The sequence below is a fragment of the Lutjanus erythropterus genome, chromosome 19, assembly GCF_056507025.1.
Source record: "Lutjanus erythropterus isolate fLutEry1 chromosome 19, fLutEry1.hap2, whole genome shotgun sequence".
Taxonomy (NCBI): Eukaryota; Metazoa; Chordata; class Actinopteri; order Lutjaniformes; family Lutjanidae; genus Lutjanus; species Lutjanus erythropterus.
In genome coordinates, this window is record NC_139335.1 from 16,660,242 (window position 1) to 16,669,097 (window position 8,856).

An 8,856-nucleotide genomic window follows, 5' to 3' on the forward strand; every position below is an offset into this window, starting at 1 on the left:
AGGTGTCCTCTTGGATGCCCCTGTGGTAGATAAAACATGGTAAAGTGCCCTCAAGGGTGCCCTTCAACCGGAGAAAATGTGATACACTCCCGTATAGGCTGTCGTAGATGCAAAATAATTACAATTGCATGTGCAACTTGTGCATATGTGAAAGCACAAGTGATGCTGCAGGGTACATACAAGATTTGGAGAACATATGCTGTCATCAAAACATCCTTTTCAGGGACATCCCTGCTTATTTCAGCAAGACAATACCAAGACACATTCTGTAAATGCTAATACTGTGGCTTCATAGTGAAAGAGTTCAGGTACTAGACCGACCTGCCTGCAGTCCAAACCTGTCCGGTGCATTATGAAGCACAAATTATATATAATATTTTTAGAATTTATTTATCATTTACACAGGGCCCCATCTTTTTGTGGGGTTTGTGAATTGCAGTTCATAATTATGCTGACATTAGTATATCTATGCATTTCAAATAATAAAATAATTCAAAATTTGCACATAAAGCTCCTGTCCTCCTATCAGGTGTAGTGGCCATATTTTCACATACAGGTTTATACAGGTTGCTGTTCAGGGGAACATCTCCATTACAATGCCTGACAGTAAAAATCCCCTTTTATGACTGTTTAGGCCAGTGTTTCCCAACTCTGGTCCTCATGGCACACTGCCCTGCATGTTTTAGACGTTTCCCTGCTCCAACACACCTGATTCAAATGATCAGCTCATCATCAAGCCTCTGCAGGAGCCTGATAACAACCTGATCATTTGAATCAGGTGTGTTGGAGCAGGGAAACATCTAAAACATGCAGGGCGGTGTGCCTTGAGGACAAGGGTTGGGAAACACTGATTTAGACTATGGCCATTTATGTTGTCCGGCTCTGTGATTTCCCCTTGACCTCGACCTCCTGTTGTACTCACAGATCACCTTGCTGTGGCAACATGTTTTTCTTAAGCCATTGTCCTATTGAGTAATTTCTTCTTTATGTCAGTGACAGTACAATCCTCAGGTGAAGATTAACAGCTCGGCTTTAGCAGGTACCTTCATTCCACTGCTGAACCTACTAAAATGACAGACTTTCCTTTATGGATCTTTGAAAGCAGGACTAATAAGTTCTTCTTTTTACTCTCTGATACCACTTTCAGTAATGATCACTTCCTGATATAAGTGGCAGGAAGGAATCATTAAGAGTCATGAGTGTCAAAAGTGTCATGCAAGTGTACTCAAATATAGGTGGGTCATTTATACAGTTTGCTCAATCTGATGTGGCACGTTTGTTTGAAAAACAGTAAGAGAAAGTTGAGATAAGACTTTAAAAATGTTCTTAAATGATGCCCAGTGTTTTCCAACTTTATGTCACATCCATACATTCTTAATGTCAGGTGGTACTCGTCTTATACAACGAGCACTGACAGCTATCACGGCTCCTGACTGTTCCCCGCTATAAGAAATCAGCTGTGGCCGGTAATGAATTGGCACGACTGTGTGCCAACCTGCCACCTCAGCCCCCTCATGTCCACATCTCTGCCTGCTATTGTTTCCCCCGATGATATCCAACGTCTGTTACCTGTCCCGCCCACATGAGTCGAGATCAAAGGCTCTGACTGTGAACAGCGGCACACAGGAACAGGAAAACAGGAAGTGGAACCAGGATCACACAGATGCGCTTTGATTGGTGGAGGCGAGGCTTTGACGTCCATATGCAGTCATTGCTGTGCAAATCCCTTTCCAAATGGGTTGTTGTAGCACAAAAGACGTGACCTTGACCACCTTCAAAGACAATCCATTACAAAGCAACGGAGATGCCTTTTTCAGTAGGTACAAACAATCTGAAATATGAAGGATTTTATCACAATGAAAAACATGGCGATATGGATTTAAAGCCCAGTGAGCACCAATCAGGATTTCAATGTTCAAGACCATCTTTCGACCAGCTAAAATGCAGTTTACACAAATTTGTTTAATCGTTTTAATAATTTGTTCAGTTGTAGATTGAAAGAGAGACGATATTGATTACTGCAAAGGCATTTCTCCAAAGTTATATTTCCCTGGTGGGTGAAATCTGGTCTGTGTGAAGACGCAATTTCAACGCATTTTCATATAAAATGTAGGTACAGTCTGTGTGCTGCCTACAAGAAGCCTCCAGGACGTCAGAATGGGAGAACTTTCCAATTTGAAGCTTCTTGCTGCAGCCAAACACTTACACACAAGTACATAGGCGTATCAGTTACAGCGTTGACTACTCTGAGATATATGCACCAGCAAAGAAACTGAAATGAACAGGAGGATGTGGTAGATCAGTTAGACGCAGCACTCCTGAGTGTGGCACTTTTTTCTTTCAGCTGAGAAATTTGGATGTAGTTTTTCAGTCCAAAGTGACGATAGACTTTTATTTGCACGTTGCAGAGTGTAAATGAAATATGTCACTGTTACAAATCCTGGTGAGATAAAGAGACAAAATGTAAAAGGAACACAGTGGAATATGTTACATGCCAGTCAGGAAAAGAGCTTGTTTCTTGTTTTTCCCTCCTGTCTGCCCTTTCTCCCCTTCCCCTCCCCTCTTGTCTCCAGGTGATAATGGACAGGCTCTTCATTGGTTCCCTAAGCTTGGAGCTGTCCACTGGCTGACATGGGAGGGTCATCAGCTGATTGAGCTCACCTGGGCCTCTGAGCTTAAAAGCTGGGCCCTTTGCTCACTCTGTCTCTCCCTTCCTCCAGCTGGCATCCACCTTGTGGTCTTTTTGGGTTGTGTTACATTCTGCGTTAGCTTTAGGTTAATAAATTATTCTTGTTTTTACTTTAACCCCTTGTGTGGACTCCCCTTCTTGTTGCATTCCTTGAGCCGGTTTGTAACAAATATAAAAAAAAGAACATCTCAATAAAATTAAAAGAGTTAAATAAGATGAGACAGGAACGTAAAAGTTAGAGTGCAGTTTATGATATTGATCGAAACACTCAGATGTGGTTTAATGAAAGGCAGAGGCAACCGGAAAAGTCTTCAGCCTTGAGAGGTCTGGATGGTTCATAACGTAGCAAAAGATCAGAAATGTGTTTTGGCCCTAAACCACTGAGCGCTTTATAAACCAAGAGCAGTGTTTTATAATCAATTCTGTGGTGGTCAGGAAGCCAGTGTAAAGACCTCAGAACTGGAATGATGCGATCCACTTTCTTCGGTGTTAGTGAGAAGTGGAGCATTCTGAATCAGCTGCGGCCGTCTGATCCAGTTTTTAGAGAGACCTTTATAGACACCAAGTAGTCGAGATGACCAAAGAGAAATAGATAAAACATTAAAATACTTTTAATTCAGTTATAATTTCAGTTCTTTTCAGTGGTCGTTTTTAAATGTATTTTCAACAGCCATTGTATAAGGTTTATAGTAATATAGCGGCAGAATATGGCCTAAATGTAATATAATATTCAGTAGTAGTAGTAGTATGTTTTCATCAGTATATAATCAACTGAAAGCAAGAATCTTGTTTTCATCACCTTAGCATGAGCTATTAATATCTACAGAGAGCGCGGGTTCTCTTTCATGGAGTCTGACATGTTTCCCCAGAACAGATACAGCTTTAGATTTCCAGGGTTCTCCTACACACTCTGAAGGGGGAGAGTGAGACAAGGTGTTTACAATCTGTAAGCTCAATGCTAGATGCCAGTTACTCCTGCACACAGCTCCTTCAAACACAATGTTTGTTAATGCAGAGTCTGAAACATCAAACCAGAGCACAGCTGAGCATAGAAGACATGGGAAAAGACTCATTGTTCACTGTCTGTCACCACGAACCTCAACCTCATTTAAATACACTCCAATCATTCCACCATAGACGGATATGAGAGAGTGAGACCCCCAATTTTGGGTCCTGAACCCCTTCATTTGGAACCTGGATCAGCCATGCGAGTTGTTCCACACAGGCATCGACCCAGACAGCCATGGGACTGTGGTCAACCAGGGGGCCTCATCTGGAACCTGGCCAGGCGCCACTGCGGTAGCTGATCCCCCTACCATGTGACCAATCACGTGACTTTATAGAGCCTGATACTCCGCTCTAACCAATGACACACTCCAAGACTTCTGTATCAGCCAATGACAGCTGCCTGGCCAAGAAGGACCAGAACATATCCATCAAAAAGAAATTAACAGGGTTATTATTGTAGCTTATAGACCGTTCAAATGTTTTATTACTGAAAGAGAGGAATATAGGCATCACTTAGACATGCATTATAGGAGAGCGAGGTATTTCAGGATAGCATTAAAGGAGATATTCTATGTCTTGAAGCTTGCACAAGGTTCCTATACCTTTTCCAAAGTCAAACTCAAACACTTCTCAAGAATTTTCAAGCTTTTCTAGCACTGTACAGCTGTGATAAATAAGATCTTTATATATATATGCTTAAAATGATTATTTCATTTCTGCCTCATCACATTAAAACAGATGCTACAACCAAAATTCTGTTTTCCTAATAGCCTGTTATGCTTAAAACAATACACACTCTAAAGTTGGAGTTCAGTGACTGTCTGCCAGACTCCATTAACATATTGTTCAATTTAAGCATTATAAGTATCCGCTCCTTCTAAAAGACTATTAATGATTTTTTGCAACTCATAAAAAGACACTCATTCGATGAACAATCTGCATTAATTTGAACCCTAAGTGATGTGAAACATTAAAGAAATTTCAAAGGGGGACATAGCAGCTGTAGCTTTGTTGCCAGAGTAAGAAATATTTCAACCTAACATGTTTCCTTAATTTATGTTGGCATATCATGGTCATTTAATGTAATACTATAAGTAATATTATACAGACTTCTCCTTTAAAATCAAAGCGTTTTCAAGTATCTCCAGTACCCGTATGAACCCTGTCGGAACAATGCATTGGATTGCTCCTGTTTTTAGAAGACAAGCGCCTGGTAACTTAATGACCAACATATGTGACCAAAACATCTGAAGGTTGAAACGTATCTTTCAAAGTTTCCAACAGTACTGACAAGAAAAAAAGGAATCATATTCCCTCCCTAATCACATGGCAAGAATCTGAAGAGATTATGTATCTCACAAATGCTTTGGGAAATGAAGAAGACAGGAGTTTGACATTGAGGGCCAGAAACTCAATCTGCCACCAGTGTAGCGCTGCGGTATCAGATGCTGCGCTGCTAAAAGGGCGCTGAGGACGTGAGGTATGATAGCTGGCCGCGCCGCGCCGGGGGATTCTGTGTGCATCCTCCCTGCAGCTGAAGGAAAGCATCTTTTGTAAAGAGAGTGAGCACCATTGTCCTCCTTCGGTGTTTACGTTTGTCTTGAATTTCACCTAGTGCACAGCGCAGCCCCACCAAGCCACAGGATAGGCATTGTTCTGGGCCCGTGCAGGAATGGTAGCCTGCAGTCACCTTCTTTCTGACTGTCGCCATTGTCCCACCACCAACCCCCCAAACTTCTTTGTTTTTGCTCGCCGCCACAGACAGCTCAGATTGTTGCCTGATGTTGCTTCCTCCTCGTCCCATTGTTTCCACGTCTCCTCTTATGTACAACTTCTCTCCTTCTTGTAGGTCGATGTGTGTGTATCGGTTGGCTGAGTGGTTGGAGGGGATGGGAGCGAGGGGGGTTGGGGTACATAGAGTGCATGTGAAGTTTTATGGCTAACCACATGTGTTTTTGAATCTTTGAGCTTCCACGTTTTTTTTTTTCCCAGGGTGCATGAGGGGCTGGGGCATGAGGATGGGGCGGAGAGAGGGAAGTTGGGGTCTGAGAGAGGGAAGAATTAAAGAACCAGGACTGGGACATGTGGTTCTTGTTTGGGGCGCTGCATTCAGAGATGGTGGGTCTGGCTTCTCTTTGCTCTGACCTGCATCTGCAATCTAAACATCCCACTGATTATTAGACAATAAGTACTGTAAAAATAAACTATTTGTTTTAACTTAAAAAAGTTAATGCTGGGATTAATTTTAAATTGAGTGAATTTGAAAAGTCAAGTTGAGGTAATGATTAAACAAATTAAACATTTCCAGTAAAAATAAACTAGATATTAATTCATTTATACTTGAGAAAACATGCTCATTAAGGTTAACATATCAAGTTGAACCAATAACTCCTCAGTCACACTGAGGAACATTACAAATAAATCTTATTTTCTTTTATAACCACAATTCCAAAATAGTTGGGACATTATGTAAAGGGTAAAAAAAACTTAATGCAATAATTTGCAAATATATTTCAACTTGCATTCAACTGAATACAGTACAAAGACAAGATTTTTAATGTCCAAACTGATAAACTTTTATTGTTTTTTGTAAATCTACAGCCAATTAGATGCTTGCAACATGCATCAGAAAAGTTGGGACAGGAGCAACAAAAACTGGGAAAGCAGTGTAATCTCTGCTGTAAGGGGCAAGGTCAAAAGCCAACATGGAGTGCCCATAACCTTTGACCCCTCAGCATGAAAACTACAAATCTACAAATGCAAGTTAAGGTTCTGCCATGTAAAGTGAAAACCATTAATCAACAACATCCAGAAACACTGCTGACTTCTCAGGCTCATCTGAGATGGACTGATCACCTGAAGTCACATGAGAAAGAATTTTAATGTGTCCTCAGGCATCTAATTCAGAATGAGTATATATTTAAAAAGTTACAAAGTTTATCAGTTTGAACATTAAATGTCTTTTCTTTGTACTGTATTCAATTTGACATAACATTTAACAATAGGTTTGTGCAAATCATTGCATTCTGTTTTTATTTACCTTGTAAATAGTGTTCCAACTATATTAGAATTGGGATTGTACATTTTCTTACTTCATTACTACTTTCATACTTTATTTTATATAAGAAACTGCTCCATGTAAATTTATTAAATCTTAAGTATAATGGACTGAATTAAATACCAACATTCATTATGGTTTTACAGCATTTTCCTTATTGTGAAAACTGAAAATGAATACTAGAAATTTTACGTTTAATTAACTTGAACAGATAAAACTCGTATATTTTTGTGAAGTTAATGAGAAAAGGTTAATTGATTCCACAAAATTCCTGAATGATTTTTTACAGTGAGGAATGCTCTTATGCCCTCTTGATAAATACAGCAGCATGACAACAAATCAGATTCCTCATTTTGAAATCAGAAAGTCAAATGGTGAGCTTTTTTGTTAACTGGAGTGCAGATTCTCATATTACAAATCTATCATTTCCTTTGTAACACTCTATATCTGCTAGATCAGGTTTCTTGTTGGTTGTAAGTGTGTGGGAGCATATTAGCATGATGCCTCTGGGCTCTGTGAATTCACTACAGAATGTAGTAAAGTCAGTCTGTGAACCACGTGAACACCAAACCGCAGCCCCCCCCCCCTTTAGCCTGTTAGATACAAGCAGCAACACCCACATAGCTCCAAAGCCCTCTGGGTAATGAGCTGTTTTACATGTTCGCACACCCCCAAAAACAAAAAAAGCCCACAATGCAAGGCCAATGATTTAATGTGATATAATCTTTGGCAAAATCATCCATAACAAAAAGTGAAATAAAAAGTTTGTCATCGGGGTAAAACATCTCTGTAATTCTTTATTTTATAGGTTTGTAGTTTCTTCATCATTTCTCAGGAAGTTACTTGGAAAGAAAATTTAGATAGTTGTCACTTTGTACACCTCCAATTAATCTGTTTCGAATAACTAATGTGTCCTGGAGCCTTTTAGTCACAGACATTTATCTACAGGCAATACATTTCAATGTCTATGGAGAATTTCCCCTGTAGTGACAAATTATATATTTGTTTTGTGGAAAATTCTTGGGAAATTATCAGCAAATGACAGATCCATAAAATAAAACATTATCAGTTATCAAAAAAATGACCCTTGTGTTGGTTATAAAGCCCTCCAGCATCGATGCAGGCTTACAAACCACACTCCTCTCAGGTGCAGCACATCTTTTGTGTCCGAGATGGAGGAAACCCCATGACAGTTCTGTGCAAGGTGCAGTTATTTCCAGAGGATAAGTAATAAGTTACCTTCCCTCAAACAAAAAAGTGCAAGAGCAAGACTTTATTTATTTAGTTACTTACTTTTCCATGACTGTAATGAATGTGCCTGTCACAGACACTAACATTTTTGTCAGTGCTGTTTATAACATCATTTTAATATTTATTTTATTACAGTATCCATCATGATGAATGTTCCTGTTTCCCTCAAAGAAAAGTGAGCGTATCTCAATGTTTGCCGGTGTATTTAAACTGGCCTCTGTTGGGCGTCTGAGGCTGTTTTGGTCCTGGTCTGGCTGTGTTCACTAGACTCCCTCAGTCAAGGAAGAGTCAGCTAATCAGACTGCACTCCCTGCTAGTGTTAGGAAGGAAAACATGTAAGCAATAAGCCCTCCGCTAGCCATTTTATGGGAACTTTAAAACTTTTTGCATTGATATAAGAATGTCCTACTGCTTCGTGCGTTGCTGCTGTAACAGAAAGGTCACTGTAAGATGTTTGAACAAATGACTAAAGCTGTTGTTTTTCTGGTGAGGCCAGTTCTCATAAACAGATCATAGAAGAAACATATATATATATATAAAGTATTTACAGGAATCAGTTCATATCCTGGTAGAATAACTTCCTTGTCTAACTCAGAAGCCCACTTTGTTGGAAGGCGCCGTATTTCATTGAAACTCAAAATAAGTGATGACAGGTTGAGTCTGAGGTGCTGAAAAGTGGTCATCACAGAGCATGGTGAGAACCCTCGTCCGTTTGCTTTCGGGTTGGAACAGCTAACTTGTTTTGGTGTGTATGTAACCCCCCCCCCCCACATCCAAACAGACACACACACAAACACACACACACATACCCCTCCACAGCCCTCCTCTGTAGCTGACCCAGTCTAATTTT